At 33.9% G+C, this 21,805-nt stretch overlaps 1 protein-coding gene across 1 annotated transcript in view; it reads left to right on the plus strand.

The window, feature by feature from the left end:
* The first annotated feature begins 5,601 nt into the window (after nt 1–5,601).
* Nucleotides 5,602–21,805, plus strand: part of LOC101900079 (5-hydroxytryptamine receptor 2B) — a 106,357-nt gene continuing 90,153 nt past the window's right edge. The window contains exon 1 of the mRNA XM_059125971.1: nt 5,602–6,640. The gene's annotated coding sequence lies outside the window, so the exon portion shown is untranslated. The remainder of the gene's footprint in view (nt 6,641–21,805) is intronic.

Below are 21,805 nucleotides of genomic sequence, written 5' to 3' on the forward strand. Positions count from 1 at the left end.
ATCATAATCACAATAATAATCATAATAATAATAATAATAATAATAATAATAATAATAATAATAATGTAAACGCACAAAAGGTAGATAGTAGAATTGATATATGGAGATTGTTCTCACTGCGAAAAGTCAGTACCAAAATACATCAGACGTATCAAGTCTTATATTGGGTTTATTGGAACATTTTTGAGAAGTATAAAAAAAGTAACTATTCTAAACCTTGGGTCAAGAGATACCAGAAGGACTGCAGAACTCGATCCTGTTTTTATTGAAAACGGAATTCAGATATGGACCTAACCGGCCTAGCTTTTGCTTGTATATTTATAGTTTACCCACTTAAAATGTAAGTCTAACCAAAGTCTTAATATGCACTCCGTAGTAATAATTTGTGGTACCATAAAAAGTACAGCCGTTAAACTTGAAAATCGATTCCGTTAAGTATATGGCTCTCATATATATGTTTTATAGATTAATCTTTAATTCTTCTTTTAACCTTTTTAATATCAATAGAACTTCCTAGGAAACTCTGTGATTCATACACATTTACCTGATTAAAGTTTAAGCATAATCTTATGTTTTCCCATGTTTACTTTCTTCCATCATCATTCTAGCTTTGGCATAAAAACATGTAAACTCTTGATCCCTTCATCCTTGACTATTTTTGCTGCCAACCCTAACACGTATTTCATTTCAAACTTGTACCATCCATTCACAAAGAACAACATTCCCTACTTATTATTATGCCATTAAACTTGTTCGACAACATGGTCGATTTAAAATCACCACAGAATGCATGGTGAGTGACCACTGCGTAGCATTGCCGGGACAAATGGCTGTAATAATAGCCCTGACACGTAAATGCATCCCAATTAAAAAATCATCAAAAAGACCAATGTTTTAATACAAGTTGTGGAAAGTGTGATAAAACGGAGCCATGGAAGCTATGATTACTTTGAATCTGACCCGGGTAGCTGTTTAAATGTGTAAAATCCTTTTGGTTTGGTTTAAAAAAAATGTAAGAAACAACAAGGTATCAAGCCGAAAACTACAAGAATTGTATATTTGAAGCGAAAATATGCAACTAATTCGCGGAAAAGCTTAGATGTTCTATTTTAACAAGTAAAAAAGCTGTAAGTTCGGCCCGGCCGAACTTTGAATACCCTCTAACATTTTAAACGAATTTGGCAATTTTCAAAAAAAAAAAAAAAAGTTAAAAATTTAGCAGACATCGCTAAATCGTCTTAGAATTTTACGCTGATCAAGAATATATATACTTTGTTGGGTCTGACATGAGTATTTCGAGGAGTTATAAACGGAATGACAAAGTTAATATACCCTTCATAGTATGGTGGGGGGTATAAAAAAGCAAGAAAAGGCTATAGTCGTGCGGTGCCGACCACTCTATTCCCTACAACACTATTATATGTTAGAAGCCCTTTAGGTTCACATCCATGTTGGTAGATTTCGGTTTTAAAATAATGCCATGAAGTATTTTCAGGAGGATATAAATCATTCTCTTTTTGTTTAGTCCCCATATTGCAGTTGCCCTTTATAATCGGCATTCGATACATTGCAGTTCCAATGAATTTTCTCATTACAAAAAATTAAAAAAAAAAATATGTGTCACAATATTTACCCAATGAATTGGCAAAGTCCAGCCAGACGATTTTAAGATATAAACGTAGTAAATCACATACACTTCTTTTATATATAATAAGATAATATATTTATACCATGCAACATTGTAAGTTTGATTTTGAAAAAAAATTACGTAACATAGGATGTTATTTAAATTTCTTAGCTTCGATTTTGTCCACACTCTCATATGGTTATAGATCAGGTGCGATAATGAAAAATGTCGGTCCAATCTTTTAACAAAGGTACATTTTTGAATAATTTAAACTTCTCTGCCAAAACTATTAATGCCAATATTAATGATATTCTCTAGAGAAATATGTTATACTTCCTTCTACTAAAGGATAAATATATTACACGAAAAGGACAGCAAAGGCTACAGTCTGACTAGTCCTAATTTGAAATACCATACCCTATTGCAAAATCTCGACAATTTTAATTTTTTTGCCAATTTGAACCCCTACATATAAAGTTCAAAACAAAAGGCTTCAATTCTGACCCTAATCCAACCACCATGTAAATTTTTTTGAGGATCGGGCGATAATTGCAACTTAAATAATATAATAATGATGTGAAAAAAAATTAAAAAATACAATTCAATATAGTGTGACAAATATAAAATGATCTCAGGCGATAAAATTAAAAAATATCTAAAAAAATATTTCATTTTTATTGGCATAATTTTACGCGATTTTCTCTTAATTTAATTTTTTTCCCAAGAGGCCATTCCAAATTGGTGAGATTTGTCAAAATCAGTCCATTTGTTCTTGACTTCTAAGAGAAATAACTAACATTAATTTCGTTTACATATAGATTTTACTTATTTTGCTATATATCCATATCTTGGTTATCAGCTGTGATACTTAAAATGTCAGAAGTGACATTTTAAAGAGATTAAAAATATTCGAGGTTTAGTGGACAATGTCGTATTTCTGCTCAGCGCTAAACTTCAATCCAATGCTAGATTCAGGAAATATATCTGTTATTGGTCCATCTCAACTCATTCTTTTCTGACCCCACCCTGACCATCATGCTAAATTTCCTAGCTAGATCTACTCGGCAAGTTAGGGAGATTCAAAGAAATCACACAGCAGCGTCGTACACAGAAAGCGAAACATTAACTTGTTCATATTAAATACAATTAAAACAAGTAAGCAAAGGCTACAGTCGCGCGGGGCCGACCGTTGAATACCCTACAACACTATAATATACGATACAGTTTATATGGGCGAGATACTCAAAAGGATTCCAGAAGATATTGTGACAAATAATAAAAGAAAACCATCAGGTTTCGTTCTCTAATTTTCGAATAATAGCAACTTTAACTAATTTGCTCATTTCCAATTTATTGGTAGATGTTGCACGTAAATGGTCTTCCTAGATCTGGAACCAATATTTCCCAAAGACCTATAACCTCTCAGAAGTGGCAAAAGATTAACATTTATTATTGGTTTTTGTCTGAAACGCATCTTAATAAGATACAGACATTTGACTATATTCTTCAATGAAATCAGCGTTAACGAAATAGTCAGAAGTGCGTCTTTCCTGTATTTGTGAATTCTCCAAAAAGTCACTGGAATGGACATTTTCGTATTTTGTCTATAAAAGTTGGCAAACTATTTCACACATTGAATATTTTTGGATGGCCATCCAAAACTGCTTGGCTTTTGTAATGTCCGGTAACCCCCATTCAAATGTGCGTGAGGATCGGGCGATAATTACGACCTGCTGACAATATTGCAGTTTTTTGGTCCACTTCAGCCCCTAAATATATGGCGATCATCTCCAAAAGAAGTAGGCTTCTATTCTGACCCTCATCTTATCTCCATGCAAAATTTCGTAAGGATCGGGCCATAAATGCGATCTGTATATGATATCCTGATATCCTAACTACTTAGTTTTGTTAGCTGTAGAAATATTACCAAATGTTTAATTCAAAATGAAAATATGCCAAAAATATGACAAAATTGAAAAAATATGAGAAAATTTTACAAAATCAATATTTTCATCTTTAGAGAGATATTTTTATGAGATTTCTTAGAGGTTTTTTCTTTCCTGCCAAGTGGCCATTCTGAATTAATGAGAACTGTCGAAATCAGTTCAGCCGTTCTCGACATATAAGAGATTTTTCAAGCATATCTTCTTTGATAAACATATATATCGCACATATTTTGCTATATATCCGTTTTGTTGGGTGTTAACATCAATGTAAAGATCAGAAGTAACCTTGTCATGGCTTTGTGATTTCGCCGGGATTTAAAATATTCGCGGTTTAATGAAAAATTTTGATTTTTTTCAACACAAAAGATATGGTCTATTTGACCCGCTAAATATTATCCGATGACCACCCGAATTGGTAGGCTTCTTCCCTGCCCTAAACTCTAGCTACATGCGAAATTCCTCGTCGATTGGTTTATGATTGCGAACTGTATAGCTACTGCAAAATCCGACATTTTTTCAGTAATTGATCCATTTCAACCCCTAAACATTTGGCGATCATCTCCAAAAGAAATAGGGTTCTATTCTGACCCCAGTCCCACCTCCATTCTAAATTTCGTGAAGATCGGGCCATAATTGCGACCTGTAGAGTGATTACAAATTAACATGGACAGACGGACAGACGGACGGACGGACATACATAGCTAGATCGACTCAGCTCGGCGAGCTAGGAAGATCCATATATACTTTCCTATGTGGGAAACCAATATTTCGTGGTGTTACATAATTTTTGGGCCAATCAAACTTATAATACCCCCAACACATAGTGTTGTAGGGTATAATTAACCATTTCGGAGGATACCTGACTCCCAAGAGTTCCACCGAACTTTTCATATTAGTTTCAAAATCCCTACAATATTAAACTGTCTTTAGTGAAAATGCCACCCAATCTAGCAAAAATGGAAATAAGCTTCGATTATGTGTGCTCTATCAGGATTAAGACAGCCTGACGAAAATTCATTGGCAAAATTTTATTAGATTTTTATGCAGACAAATGGGAAATGTTAATTTGTGTAGTCTAATTTTTAGGTGTTGCCGGCAGAAATCGAATATGTCTCCAATAGGACGTCTTCCTATATTTCTTGCCTAGTACGTTTTCATTGCATTTTTTAAAGTTCTATTTGAATTTATACATAATAATTGGTAAGAAACACAACCCCATGCCCATGCAGTACAATAAATTTCACGACAAAAAAGATGTGAAACAATATATGTTTCAGCATCCACCCGATATCAGTACAAAAGAGCAATAACTTGTAACGACAGGACTTATCATTGTTGCTAACATCAAATAGCCCCCATTTTGAGAGGCAAGTTTTTGGGTTTTTTGAATATCAAAAAAAAGTATTTCTTAACTTTAAAAATGTTGCCGCTTTTATCGCTGTGTAATGGGGAGAGCTCTGCTTGTATTTGGCATGGATATTCGAAGCCTCCAAAGAAGACGTACTGATAGAACTGTGTATGTGTGACTGAGGGTTGTGTCAATGTCTGCTTATCATCATTCAACAGATAAAAGTTTTTGCCTATGCCATGGTCTGCCTAAGTGAAAGCGAAAAATGAAAACATTGGCACACAGCCACACGTTATCATACACAGACACACACACAGAAACATTCACTTTTACTCGTGCTCACTATCAAAACCATTGCACGAAGCATTTTATCCGCTAGCGAGACAAGCAGGCAAAAGATTCACAGCCAACAGTTTGTTAACTTAAACTTGAAATTCAAAACAGATGGTCGTTTGGCTCTATGGCATTGGCATTGTAGACTTTGTGCGGCTGTGTGGAGATTTCGAATTTGTGCGGAGATTTCGAAAACCATGGGTACTCACGGCTCTCAGTGGATTTGTTGATGTGGAAAAATGGCTCATGCGCCTTGTCCAAGTCTCCACACCCAAGTCAGCTGCTTGCCATCAGTTTGTGATAATTTTGCTTGCCTCAAAAAAACTAGTTTGTCATTTAAGCGAAGCGTGAACAGGTGAATCAGTCGCTAGAGCGTTTCTCCAAACATGTGTGTGGTGTTTCAACATCATCATCATAATTATTATGGGCATGCCATTAATAACAACAAATCTAGCGAACGGAACAGAATTCAGTGCTGCAGCCACCACCAACGAAAATCCACTGTGCAGCTAATATGTAAATTGAAAAAAGAAAGTGGTGGACATTGAAGGACAATAAATGAAAGCGAGCGAAAAAATGTATACGCCTGGTGTTATGTGACAAAAATTGTGTAGAAAAAAAAATCACAAAAATGTTAAATCAAAATTTACTTAAAGAAATTCAAACGGGTAACAAATAACTAAAACAACAGAAAATCAAAACAAATACAAATCAATTCCATTCCATTCCCAACAAAAGAAACAAACAAACAATTCGCACATCACTCATACGCCGTGCAGAGCCAGAGAGATAGACAAATAAACGCGTAATCACACTTGTTTCCGCATCCGTTTCCCGTCAGTTTCGCATCGTCTTCATCGGTTGTTGTGCGTGTGTGCTTGCATGTGTTAACTTGCGTTGTTGTAATTTATATCGCCTTTTTGTTGTTGTCATGTAAATATGTAAATAATGCAAAGAGGATTGTCTTGTTGTAGTAAATATACATAGTAGAAGGGCCCCTTCCCCCTCCAAAAGTGCGCTACTTAGCCATGGTTTTCACAATCCCCCTCATAATACGGATATAAAAAAGGAATTGATGTTTTATATAAGAGTTCATCCAAAATTACATAAAAATAATTTTAAATTCAACAAATTTTAAATAATTTGCAAGGAACAGCTCCTGAAACCACCTAAGCAAAAGTGCAAGTATTACAACTTGAGAATAACAAAAACCACAGTACCAAAAATAACAAACAAAAGCGAAATTCTTTCTAAATTTGTGCTTGGACCAAAAACAAAAAAAAAAAAAAAAAAACGACAAAAACAACATCAACATAAACAAGGAAAAAGTCCTGACAAGCAACCAAAATTAAAACACCACAAAACAAAAACAAACATCATTAAAAGGTAAGCTCAGCATTTCAAGTGTCTGGCAGAGTAGAGTCTGTCGTTGTTGTCGACGTCGTTGTGTTTTGGTTAGCCAGCCAGCCGGTTGCTACTTGAGTTGTCGCCTGACCGTGTGAATTGGGTTAAGAGTAGAAAATTATCGTCATCATCGTCGTACCAGCATTTCAGTTTTAACAGAACACAAACCACCCCACCCCACACTCCATCCACCTCCCCATCTTCATCGTCATCCCCCCATCAACGTCTTTATCGTTGTTGTCGTTGGTTTGAAAGAAAACAAAAACGACAACAACGTAAACAACAAAACGCTTGGCGTAACCAGGGTTCATTGTTCACGAGCATTAACTAAATGCACAAGGACCCTTAGCTTTTAACTAAGCAAAGACCTTGCTCAGCTCAATACACAGCGTGTTCACATGCACTGCCAACATTACAACACTAGAGTGCAACAATAACTTGTCCACTTAGATTTGAACCCACCGGCAGGGTTAGCAGGTTGAGTTCATCAGGATCCATCCCCTGTGGCCCAGATTACGCATAAAATGCGTTAATCTGTACAGAAATGCATTCTTAAGTCAATGGAATGTCTGGCGAAAGTGAAAGCAATGAAAGTGTGTAAACAAAAATATTTTCTACTTAGATGGGCAAGTGGAAAGCGAAGAAATAATAGGGGAGATTGATAAATGGGTATGATGAAGGATGAATTATGTATTAGGTATCCATAAGTTCAAACTGTGATCAGTTCCATTAGAAAATTAGAAAAAACGATGTCAACTTCAAATATAACTAAAATCTGGAATCTACATAAGGCTTAAAAACCATTACGAATATGAAATACTAAATATCAGACAATTCGTTTAGCGAACAAAATCTCACAAAATAGCCAACATCAAACAAACGCGCATGTGTACAAAATTTCTGCTGTCTATTTCAGTTACTATACCCTCAACCATACGGCTAACACGGTCAAAACGTGCTTCATCGAAATAACGGTTTAATACCCTAGGTTTTTTTGAATCAAATCCGTCTCAGGACTTTTGGAGTCGATCTAGCGATGTCCGTCCGTCTGCCAGGTGCGTATGATAACTCTCAAAGGGAACATCCGATTTGGTCCAAACTTAGTACATCGTTATATTATTATTAAACTTAGGTCAAGTTCGGAGATGGGCAATATCGGTCCACTCCTTCTGGCACCTGCTCCACAAAGGGTCGAAATTTTCAAAAAATATATATTTTGCACAGAAAGAGTAAGGATAATTCGATTTTGCTCCAACTTTGCCAATCCTGATATTTGCATCAGTTCTAGGTCAGGTGCGAAAATGAACAATATCTCCACAAAGGATCAACAAGTTGATAATTATAAGTCTTATAAAATCTGATATACGAGTCCGATTATCTTAAAATTACTCACATCACAATATTTTTACTAAAACAAGGTCTGGCGTGAAGATGGAAAATATCGGTCCACTCCCTCTGGTGCCTCCTCCTCAAAGGGTCAAATTTTTTTAAAACCCGTGAAGAACATAAAACGCGAAATTAAGATCTAATTCCATTCAGACTTGGCACATCTCAATATTTCTATCAACACAAGATCCGTTATAAAGATGGTAGAGATGCTTCTAGTACCTCCCCTACAAAAGGTCAAAGTTTTGAATAACCAAAACGATTATAAAATACGAAAATGGCATCCGGGTTTCTTCATATTTCACACATTCTATTATTTCTACTAAAATAAGATCTGCTGTGAAGATATATCGTTCCACTCTTTCTGGTAACCTACACCTTACTTTACCTTGCCTAAAGATTTCTCTCAACCAAAAACCTGAGATGAATATGGAATTTTTGATTTCGATATAAATTTGATATAAATGTTCGATTTTCTTGTAATTTTGACCATGCCAATATTTTTATCTGTATTAGGTGAAGTATGTGAATGGAATACTATATCTGGTACGTCACGCACCTTTTACCATTTTCCAAATGTTATTACATATCTTATATAAAATGGAGAAAGTGACCAATATAGTCCAAATATAAATAGCAATATTTTTTATCATATTTATTTGGGCCCGATTCCTTCAAAATCTACTCAATTTGAATAATCATAAAAGAAGTCAAAAAATATTTAAATAATCGAATATTGGCTGATGGTATACATCTGTTTGATCGACTGATACTTTTTTAGCTTGTAGCTTTCTAACAAGGGGAATAGGCCAAGGCGTATTAGTCTTAGACAAACAGTATTATTTTGAGGAGTTTGATTAGATTTGGTTTAAAAGAAGGATCGAAAAAAGGAAAAAAGGATCGAAACATACGTCGTATGCCCTGGTGGACATACAGATTAAAAGTCATTGAAAGAAGACGGACAGCTTACAGTCTATTTTTTAGAAATTCAATTACCTTAACCAAATTCATTTGTTTGTTCCTTAAGAATTGTGATCTGATTTTTTCAAACGCTGGGCATTAACAGAAAAACACACATTTCTTCACACACATCATCTCTTGTACAAATGTGCGTGTGAACACAGGTACCCCGTAAGGATGTCTATTACCCCACTAATATCTTTCTTACCATGTAATAAAATGTTTTTTGTTTTTACTAAATTGGGTTCTCCCCATAGGATTTTTCTTATTTTCCTTACGTCTTCATTGTTTCATAGGCATACATATGTGCGAGTTTTTTGCCCATGTTTTATCTCTAGACTTGTCGCATTTAATTGTATTGGATAGATCAAGTTTTCTTTTGCTAATTCCCTGTCTGTTTTTGCGAGAGATTTTGCTGTCACTTCACCTCTTATCACCGCATGACCTGGTACCCATATAATGCGTATTGAACGGTCTTGAAAAAGAGTTGTTGATTGCATTTATACATTCCAATACAGTTTTCCATTCTATGGAGGGTATATTAGCGTTGTCATTCCGTTTGTAACTCCTCGAAATATTTATAATACATCCTGCAAAGAAGGGATCAACGTAAAATTCTAAGAAAATGATTTCTAAGATGTTTTAATTAACGAACGAATTGAGATAGAATTGAAATAGAAGACTAAAATTTTGCATACATGCCATTTTGCATGTTTACCAGTGGGCAGGTCAGGTACGTAAATAGGCCATGTCGGTCCACGTTTATATATCCCCCATATAACTATACCACCCGATATTCAATATTTTTATGATTTTATCGACATTATTCAATGGAACTGTTTCAAATTTTGTATTTGAAGTTCGTATTGGGTACTACTGCCTATAACAAAAAATTTCCACATATAACGGTTTTCATATAAGTGGAAGTTTTCGGAATTTTTTTTCGAAATTTTTCAAGTTCCTTCCAAATGGATGCCCGACCGAACTTAGCTGCTTTTTTGCTTGTTGATTTTTTTATAATAAATAGCTGTTATAGCTTCTATGGCAATCTTACTGTGTGTTACGAAGTTTACGATGGGCGGTATCGTGTTGACATTAAGCCAGTGAGCCTTATTTGCTCTTTTTTGGATGTGGTATCTTCAATTAAGTGTACTATCTACAAACACACCCAGATATTTAACTTTATTGGAAATGTTGATTATATTGTTCAGTAAGACTGATTCACCGAAGTGCCCCATTTTTGTTTAGCTAGTGAAAATACATATACTAACTTTTTCAGGGTTAACGTTAAGAGCTCTTGGTCGATTCTTGATACATGACGTACCTAATTCAAAATTCATACTCTAATTAATGGTGTTACATGCAAGATCGTAAATTAATGCAAATTTAACTTCCTAAAAATTCTATACGTATCAATGACAGTCGTTGTTTTCAGAGCTCCTTCTTCTAATAGCCTTTTATACGAACAAATGAATTTAATTGAACTCGTGAGAATTACTAACAAACACCGCTCGAATTATCTGTCGAATACTCCATAAAGTATTTTCGTTCTTGATCTCTGTAAATTTTTTATTCCCCTATTGAAATGGAGGTATATCGGGAAATTTCGATGCAAATGTTTTGAAACTTTCCCCAGGCATTATTATTACTTCATATCCCTTTCAAGAGGAATACACTGTGGATACGGACAATAGAATCATTCGTAGACTCCAGTTTGTATGCCCTCTAAATACATAGTATGCTTGTCATTGAGTTTGTAACTCATCAAAATAATCATTTAAGACCCAACACTTCATCAGAGTAAAATTATGAGTAGATTTAGTAATTTTCGTCCGCTGGGGTCAAAACGACATGTAATAGACAGCTAAAGTTTTTCATAGAGTTTTTTTTTTTGTCTGCAGTCAGGTCAAATTCGAAGATGGGCCATATTGTACCTCCAGATATTCGGAATTTTGACAATTTCAGACACATTTTCTAACGGAATAACTGGTAGTTAGAGTTTCTAATGGATTCTACCTCATGTGGCACAATATTGTATATGTAACTATAAAAGCACCTACTGATATTCGATATTTTGACGATTCTAGCCATACTTTGTAGAGGAAAAGTTTAAAATTCGGTATTTAGAATTCATAATATGATATAAATCCTGTAACAGAACACCGCCTTTTTAGGTCCGTGATTCCCATAGCTCCCCTATAAAGGTACCTTCTCATATCCGGTATTTTGAAGATATTAGCCTCAGTTTCTGGTGAAATAACTTTGAATTCCGCATTAAGACTTAATAAAGAATTCTTTCTCCGTTATCGTTATTCTATTTATATAGAAACATGTCTATAAATCTATGTTTTCAGTGCCTATCCTCCATATATTATGTATTTTGATGGCTGTAGCCAACTTTTTTACGGAATTGTTTAACATTTTCATTAGATATTCCTAAAAAAGTGACCCATACCGCCGAATACTTGAATTTTGCCAATTACAGACAGACCTATTTTGGCAATTACAGACATATTTTTACCCTAGTTAATTTCCAAATTGTGGAGGCTATAGAAGTGTTGGTCGCATGAAAATGTTTATAAGTGCAGTTGTAAAATCTAGAATATTTTCCAAAAGAATATTAGTTTTATTTAATTGTTTGGATCCTATTTCTATTGAGCTTACGATCTCGTCACTTTTTTGTCATAGAAGTTATTATACCCTCCACCATAGTATGCAGGGTATATTAAGTTACTCATTCCGTTTTTAACACCTCGAAATATACATTTTAGACCCCACAAAGTATATATATTCCTGATCAGCATAAAATTCTTTGTCGATTTATCAAAGACTGTCCGTCTGTCAGTCTATGGAAATCACTCTAGCTTCCGAACGAAATGAAGTAGGTTTATAAAATTTTACTCAAATGTGAACTATGCCTCCAGGACTTTTTGTATTGAAAATGGGTCATGTAGTTCCACATCTTCGTATAGCCCCCATATAACTGTACCTCCCGATATTCGGTATTTTCATGATTTTAGCGACATTATATACCAGAATTGTTTCAAAATTAATATTTAAAGTTCGTAATAGATACTACGGCTTAAGAAAGAGAATGGACTATGTAGGTCCACGTCTTCGAATAGCCACATATAACGGTGCCTCCCGATATTCGGTATTTCGTATAGCCCCCATATAACGGTACCCCCCGATATTGGATATTTTGATGATTTAGAGACATTATTTACCGGAACTATTTCAAATTTCGCATTTGAAGTTCGTAATTTGGTATTTGCATTTCATAATGAATACTACAGCCTATGAGAGAAAATTGTCTGTGCAGGTCCACGTCTTCGTATAGCCCCCATATAACGGAACCCCCGATATTCGGTATTTTGATGATTTTAGCGACATTATTTACCAGAATTATTTCTATGACAGAAAATTGTCTGTGCATGTCCACGTTTTATAAACCCCATGGTACCTTCCTATATTCGGTATTTTGATGATTTTAGCTACGTTATAAATAGATTGTTTTTCAAGATTCGCATTTGAATATTGTAATAGCTTGTGACAAAAGTTGCCTATGCAGGTCCATGTCGTCGTGTAGACCCTAATATACGGCTACATTCGGTATTTTTAAGATTTTAACTGAATTTTTAACGGGTTTTATTATTATTTTTTTGAAAATTGTTAAATTTGTACGAAATGGTGGAGGGTATTTAAAGTTTGGCCCGGCGGAACTTACAGCTTTTTTACTTGTTTTTAAAATAACTTCTGGGGAGAATATCGCTGACAAAAAACAAGGGAACTGATGAAGATTGGTGGCTCTTTCCGAAACCTAGGTATTCCCTGCCTTACCCCCTGGTAAATATTACCATCGTTCTCCATCAATAAACAAACGTTGTTTTTATAAAAAGAATAATAAAGGGATTAAGGGACCATTTTGCAACAGCAAAATACTATGGTATCCCGAACAAACAAGCCAACACTGTTTTCATTATTTATTGTTCTAATTAATTATAAGAAATAATAAAAACTATCTTTGTTGTGCATAGTACTATTCTGATTAGCTTACGTTTATATTGTTATGCCCTACAACACTATGTGTTGGGGTATTGTAAGTTTGATTGTCAAAAAATTATATAACACTGACCGAGCTCAATCGATCAAGCTAATGTATGCCCATTCGTCCATTTTATCACGCTACAGTTTGCAATTATGACCCGGTGCTAACGAAAGTTTTCATGGAGGGATTAAGGTCAGAATATAATCCTATTCTTGAGGGAGATGATCGCAAAATATTTTGGTGTGTATGTATTTAGAGTTGAAATTGTCTTGATTTTTCAGTCGTCGTACAATTCTCAATTAAGGACCAATAAGCATTTGATTTTTTATGAGTTTAGAGTTTGGGACAGCACTGAAGCTTAGCATTTTGGATGGTTATTGGTTAATATTTAACTGGTGAAATGGACCACAATTTTATTTGAAACAATACCACAATTTGCAAAATCAAAAATGCATTAAAGGGGCACCTCTGACCTTTATTAATTCTGATTTCGTTGTCGAATATTGCCAAATATCGGAGATATAGGAAATAGGGGAATCTGAAATTTTTAAATATTGGTTTCGGCCAAAAGCCCTGATAAAAGTGTAGAGCAAATTGTAGGGTATCAAATGGTCGGCCCCGTCCAACCATGACCTTTGCTTAGTTGTTTTTTTAGGTATACCCAAATTTCTGAAGCATTATAGCTGAATCTCTAACTTTTAGGTTCTCCTCAATATTTGGTGACATTTAAATAAATCAAGAAGTGCTATGCTGTCAGTGATTTGCTCTAAATATCAAAAAAAACCAATTTACGTGGCTCATCGTGGACTCTTTACACGTGTCACAGTGAAACTCTGCGAAAATGTATCGCTTCGCCCTATGCAATACTGATGCCTTATTGTTTTAGGCAATGCGTTGCCATGGTAAATAAATAATGTGTGCATCTAACTCACATACGCGCATTCGGATATTATTTGTTGCTATTAAATTGCAAAAAAGTAAAAGATAGACGACGCCTTGTAAACAAAAAACTTTTTCTTTTATTTGGAAATTCCCTTCATTTGATTAACATGTCTATGGCCTTGTGTGGTAAAAGTAGGAAATATATATAATTCCGAAGAAATCCTACGGCTAGCCTTTGGTTTACATTTTCCTTATTTTCCTAGAAATTACAATTAAAGACAAATTTATTTTTGCCTTACAATTTCTTGGAAACAGATCCAGTGTATTAAAGTCAAAGTTGATTCTTTATTAAATAGTTAAATTAATCTATGTTATGCTAATTTATTTATTTTTTTCCTGAAAATGCATTTTATTTAAAAATTTAAGATACATTCTTGTTGTTTCCAAATTTATATTAAAAATGTTTTTTTATGTGCCATGGACGAAAGTCAAGGCGCATTGTTCGGTGCCGGGCATTAACATGCCAATACAACAAACATTCCACTCATTTCAATGCCAAGCCAGGTATCGTGCACAGGAAATAGCAACTTTTACTTTTTTGCCATCCACCGAACACAGCAATTCATTTTTTTTTTCACTAGAACGCCCTATTTGGGCGTGAATACAATGAATAGTTGCATTAAAACCTGCAACAACACTTTTCAGTAGAACAAAAATAGCGGAATAGCACTAATGCATACAAATCTCTAAATGGGCTTGCTGTATATGTGTGAATGTGAGTGTACGAAGCGAGCGGATGCATTAGCTTGAATGTATATAAGTGTGGAAGATACATACAAATGTATATATTAAAGCATGTCAAGAGGCTTGAAATATGCAACAGCTACGTCACAACGAATTTAAATGATTTTTTAAGGAAAAAGTTATTTAGAGTAAGAATCGAAGGGGCCAAAGGGAATTCCATTATTTGGTTCAAATAGAGAAATGTATAAAGTAGTAGCCGATTTACAGATATACTTCCTACGACACGTAAAATATGTTCTAAAGAAAACATGAGGATGTTGGCGATTGCAGAAGATTCAGAGAAACTGATGATTATTTTACAAGAATTAAACTTTTAGGATAATGGATAATTTCATTGTTTTTGGCCACAAAGTCCAAATAGTCGTTAAAAGCACAATGGTACAATGATGAGGTAAAGCAAGGTTGTAAAAGTGATTTTTTCAAATATTTAAAATTCCCTTAATTTTTAGCGTAGCCCGACGTCAAGGAAGTGGACGGAAGAGAACAACAACACCAGCAGAAATTATTCGAAAAGTAAAGAAGCGACTTGATCGAAACCCGCGTCGCCGTAGCCGTAAAATGGCTCGTGAGCTGAAAATATTGCAATATTCCATTCGGCAAATATTGAAAAATGAGCTCGGGGTAAAGCCATTGAAATTCCAAAAAGTGCAAGAACTTACACCGAAACAGAAGGAAAATAGACTCAAAAGAGATAAAGAGTTGCTTCGTTTGACTCGAATTCGGTTTTCTCTGATGAGAAAACATTCATTGTCCAGCATGTTGTAAACAAATAAAATGATCGTGTTTACTTGCACTTTCGGTTGGCCACCAGAACTCAAGCGCCGGTCAAGGTGATGGTGTGGGCCGCCATAACAGCCGATGGTCACTCTCCGCTCGTATTAATTGACCGTGGCATCAGAATAAATGCCGAATATTGTTGTGAAAACATTCTGGAGAGTGTGTTAAAGCCTTGGCACGCAAACATTTTGGCGCAAGACCTTGGACATTCCAACAGAACTCAGCACCATCGCACTCAGCACTCGCCACCCAAGAATGGTTACAAAATGAGATTCCTCGCTTCATTACCACCGCTCAATAACCACCAAAAACCAATCCAATGGAATATTGTGTCTGGAGTATTTTGGAAAGCAAGGTTGGCACTAAAAAATACCAAAGTGTCAATCACCTTCGGTGGAAATAGGCCAAAATACTGCAGAGCATCATTCGGGCAGCGTGTGACGTTTCATTGGCCGTTTGAAGGCCATAATTCGTGCCAAAGGTGACCAATTCGAACAAATCTAAACTTATTCTAAAATTTTATGCTATTTCCGACATTTTTTGCTTTCATTCAATAAAATTAAAAAAAGTAAAAATTATTGCGTTTGACTTTGTTGCTGTTTTTTTCACCCTGTAGATATTTTTTTCTTGGAAAAATAATACTACCACTTCTGAACCCAGAATACCAACTATAAAAATCGTAGAAACTACTTAAAACCATGGTATATTTGTATATTTGAGGGGTATGTGTAATTATGGACCTATTTTGAAATTTATTTCTGTCAATGCAAAAAATCATATATATTTTATCCGATTTGGACTGAAATTACCCATTTGTTTATTAATATTGCCTCCCAAATGGTGAACGTGTGTTGTCAATCAATGTTGGCGTTATTAATTTTGAATCTCACTTTAAAATTATTATTCTGATGATTTCTCATTCGCATTTTTTCAATCTTATGGTGAAGTATGTAGACAGTTGGTAATTGTTGCTGCTAGTCAAAGAGTAAGATTTGAATTTCATATCTGTTGTCATCATATCTGTTATATCTTTCACATTAATAATTGTTGCTGTTGTTGTATGCGGTAGCAAAATGTAAATACTTTGGGTTTTCTGATTCAATTACTCAATATTATTATTTCCAATAATTACTAAATTTAGTGAAAACATAGCCTGATGTATATTATATTCTTCTGCTTGTATTCGAAAAAAACAGTCCGCTTTGCCGGGAGGTGTATACGTTCAGCCTATGTATGTTTTTCAAATATATTTTGACTTACATTATGATTATTCAAAATTTTGACTCTTTATGAACTAACTCAGATATATTTCACAATTTGCCCATTTTGGACTATATCGATCTTCACTTTATATAAGACATGCATGGTAAAATTTGTAGGTAAAGTCGTGCAATCATGTGTTTACAATTTCTTTCAAAATTATTCGTTGGACAATATCTCACTGTCAAAATCTGTATTTGTAAATTCATTGCATATTCACTTATCAGAGTTGAAACCAGTTTTTTGACAAAGTTAATTACAGAAAATGCAAAGATGGAAATGCGTATTTGAAATATTTTTTGAAAATGTTGAAATGTGCGTGAGTTGCCAGACATATTGGGCCAATGTATTCCACTTTGTCTAATACTGATAAAAAATATGCGGATGTTCAAAATTTGAAGAAAATCAGACATCTGTAACTAATTTCTTGGGAATAAGTGTTAATCCTGATTTTAATCGTTTATGGGGTAGGTGCGAGAAGGAATAAAAGGAAACTCGGTCGAAGTTATATATGGGAGCTATATTCAAATCTGAACCGATCTCGATAAAATTTAGCAAATATATTTCTGAGCTGCATTTGATATATTTCTCCAAATATTGCTGGTACGGAGTGCATATTACGGCTGCTGAGGGCCAAAATAACAAATCGGATGAACAATATATATGGGAGCTATAGGTATACCTGAACCGATTTCGATCAAATTTGGCATACTTATTTTCAGGCCTAATATCTAAATATTGACCGATTATCTCCAATTTTAATAGGGTTCGTCTTTGGGCCAAACGAATGATTTGTGCAAAATTTAATCTCAATCGGATAATAAATACGACCTGGACGGATGGACAGACGGACTGACATCGGTTCAGATTTGAATATAGCTCCCATATATAACTTCGACCGATTTTCCTTTTATTGTACACCATATATATCTTTATCCGATTTCAAGTTAATTCTGCACCGAATGGGCAATACAAGCCCCAGTTGAAAATATACAAATTCTTCGGTAAATTCCTTTGAACTTAAATTATAATCATAATCATAGCTTATATAATTTAGTTATCCCATAAAAACTTTTAATTGTTATGTGGAGCTCAACTAAATTAGCAAAGTGGTGTAGGGTATCATAAAGTGGCCCCGCCCGACTTTAGTACTTTCTTTACTGGGTTAATATCTTTTTATTCATTTCTTTTGTTGGGAAACCATTTAAACGCACTATGAAAAATTTGTCAGCATGATTGACCATTTTAATGTTGGAAATTAATTGCAACAAACATAGTTTTAGTGATTTCCAAATTTTTGTTTATATCATGTTAACATATATTCACTATGAATACTTTTCTTAAATTCTGAAACCCACTGCCTTACATTTCACATAAGTATCATCATAATTATATTATATATATTATTATATATTATTAATTATAATGATAGTGAGAGCGAAAAGAAGGATGGTGAAAAGTCTCTCTCTCTCTCTCTCTCTCACACAATCACTTTCATTGATATAGTTAAAATAAAAAAGCTGAACTGAATTAAATAACCTTGAAGAACATTTGAAAATTTAGAATCAAATCTCTGACAGTATTTGCAATTAGTCATATATATGAAAGAATACGAAGCACCTGAATACATTTTACAACTGAACTCAAGTGCCATTGAAAGCAGATCAGTGAACCCCTGAACACGTGCACCACATTCGATGACAATTAAGGTTTGAAGATGCGATACATTTGCATCGCCAAATCTTCAAGATAATTACGTGAATGGATTGTGGATTGCAAGCACGATTGCCAATACAAGAATGCGACTGACAGAAATGTGTATGTGTATCGCAAAGAGAGGGGAAAACAATATTTAAATTGAAGCTGACATATGTTCGCATGATTGTGCATTGAAAATCCAAGATATATATATATATATATATATATATATATATATATATATATATATATATATATATATATATATATATATATAAATATATATATATATAAAGATATAAAATGGTTTACATGTGTGGTTGGGAGACATTTTATACTTCTTTGACTGTATATATATATATATATATATATATATATATATATATATCTATATATATATATATATATATATATATATATATATATATATACTGTATATATATATATACTGTATATATATATATATATATATATATATATATATATATATATATATATATATATATATATATATATATATATATATATATCAATAACAACAGTATTGAATTTTCGTTGATATATATATGCGAGTATGTGCAATAAGCCTGAGAAAGGAAAGTCGTTTGTGTTCACTGGAAAAAAAAAAAACATGACATCATATTGTAGGATTTAAATTACAATTACATGTTGTAACAAAATTGTTAGTGCGGGTGTGTGGGTAGTGTTTGTGAACACATCGCAACATGAGATTGGCTTTAGTAAATGTAGAAAGACAGCAGGATAACGACCTCGTTCCCTGAGCAATGGCAATCACTCTCTAGTTGTAATCTATTTTTGAAGTTTTTTTAATATTCAATTTCAGTTTAAACTTGTTTTATGTTCGAAAATTTATTTAACTTGTACACTGCCTTTGCCTTCCAGCAAAAATCGAAATTTTCAATATCGATATTTAAAAAAATATATAAAAAGTTGTTTATAACTTTTTCACATGTCGGAAATTAATTGAATTACATAAGTAATAAGTTAATACTGCATTATTTTTGACATAATTGAATTTCTTAAAGCCCACGCCTTTACGTCCGTACTAAAATTCTAACAAATGGCCAGATTTTATATAACGGCACGAAAGTTATTTCGAAAGGAAAACACCCATACTTTCCTGTATGTTTCTCAAATTATAGCTATCTAATTAAAATAATAATAATAATAAACATTTATATAATTGGTGTTTCTTTTCACACCCTCTACCATTGTGTGGATGATATATTAAGTTTGTCATTCCGTTCGCATCAACTCGAAATATACAATTTAGATCCCACAAAGAATATATATTCTTGATCAGTTCTTCTCCTACGAAAGTTTGAAATAAAAATTTTAACCAGTAAGGAAACGTCAAAAGTCGTTGGAGGTCGATTATATGATACCCACTATGTATATTTAGTAGAGCTCCCGTAACAAAAGAATGCGTTTGAAGTAGATCATACCACCTATCAATATTTGGCTTTAGAGCAGTTATAGTTTGATATAGAGTTCATGAAACACTTGGAGAAGGAATATATTAAAAATATATATCGGAGCAGAGTTACACATTTGGGCTGATATTACCCATTAATTGTACAATAAACCTGAAATCGGGTAAGGAATATATATGGGAGCTATATCCTAATCTTATCCATTCTTGATGAAATTTACCAAACCAAATATCATTGTTGTCGAATGCATATTACGAATATCAAGGATGAAACATATATATGGAGCTATGGCTTTATCTGAACCGATTTGCTTGCAATTTGATGTACTTGCTTCTAGACTGAATTCGGTCGGATGTACCAAAATTGAGGACTTTTTGACAGATATTGGCCCGAAATCGGTTGAATATATATATGGTGCCTATATATCCAATATCTGGACCTATAGCTGAACTGACCTTGATAACATTTGGAAGAAGTATTTTCGAGCTCTATAAGATATCTGGTACCAAATATTATTGTTGTCGAATGCTTATTACACATATGAGGGACTTAAAAGCCAAATAGCTCCTATAGCTGTATCTTAACCGATTTTAACCAAATCTGATGTTGTTGCTTCTAGATTGAATTCGGTCAGATATGCCAAAATTCAGGTAATTTGGATTGATATTGGCTATTTGGTGCACAATTAACCAGAAATCGGTTAAGGATATATGTGGGAGTTATATCCAAATCTGAATCGATCTTGACAAAACTTGATACACTTATTTCAGAGCTGTATCTGACATCTGGCACCAAAGATCATTGTTGTGAAATGCTTATTACACATATGAGGGACTTCAGATAACAAATCGGATAAAACAAATATATGGGAGTTATAGCTATATCTGAACCGATTTTCACCAAAATTTGAAGTATCAGTTTATAGGATAAATTCAGTAGCAATTGCTAAAATTTAGACCATTTCGGCTGATATTAGCCATTTGGTGCATAATAAAACTAATATCGGATAAAGATATATATGGGAGCTATATCCCAATCTGAACCGGTCTCGATAAAATTTGAGAGAGGTATTTTTGAGCAGTATCTGATATCCAGTGCCATATATCATTTATGTTTAGTGCATATTACGCATGTAAGGGACCTAAAACCCCAAATCGGATGAAACATATATATGGGAGCTATAGCTATATCTGACCGATTTTCTCCAAATTTGAGTTACAATCCGTCTGTGGAAATCACGCTTCCGAACGAATATAAGCAGATTGATAAAATTTTACTCAAATGTAGGTTATGTCTGCAGGACTTTTGGTATTGAAAATTGGCCATGTAGGTCCATGTTTTGGTATAACCCCCTTATAACGATACCTGTCGATATTCGGTATTTTGATGATTTTACCGACATTATACACCGGAATTGTTTCAAATTTAGTATGTGAAGTACATAATGGAATCTACAACCAAAGACAGAAAATTTTCTGTGCAGGTCCACGTCTTCGTATAGCCCCCATATAACGGTACCTCTTGATATCCGGTATTTTGATTATTTTAGCGAAATTATTCACTGGAATTGTTTCAAATGTGGTATTTAATGTTCGTAATGGATACTACAGCCTATGACAGAAAGTTGACTATGCAGGTCCACGTCTTCGTATAGCCCCCATATAACGGTACCTCCCGATATTCGGTATTTTGATGATTTTATCTATATTATTACCGATTTTTTTAAGTTTCACATTTGAATATTGTAATGGGTTATGACAAATTTTAGCTATGCAGTTCAATGTCGTCGTATAGATATAACCGCTACATTCGATATTTTTAAGATTTTAACAGAATTTTTAACGGATTTTATTGTTTTTGAGAATTGCCAATTCGTTC

The sequence above is a fragment of the Musca domestica genome, unplaced genomic scaffold (genome assembly GCF_030504385.1).
Source record: "Musca domestica strain aabys unplaced genomic scaffold, Musca_domestica.polishedcontigs.V.1.1 10, whole genome shotgun sequence".
NCBI lineage: Eukaryota > Metazoa > Arthropoda > Insecta > Diptera > Muscidae > Musca > Musca domestica.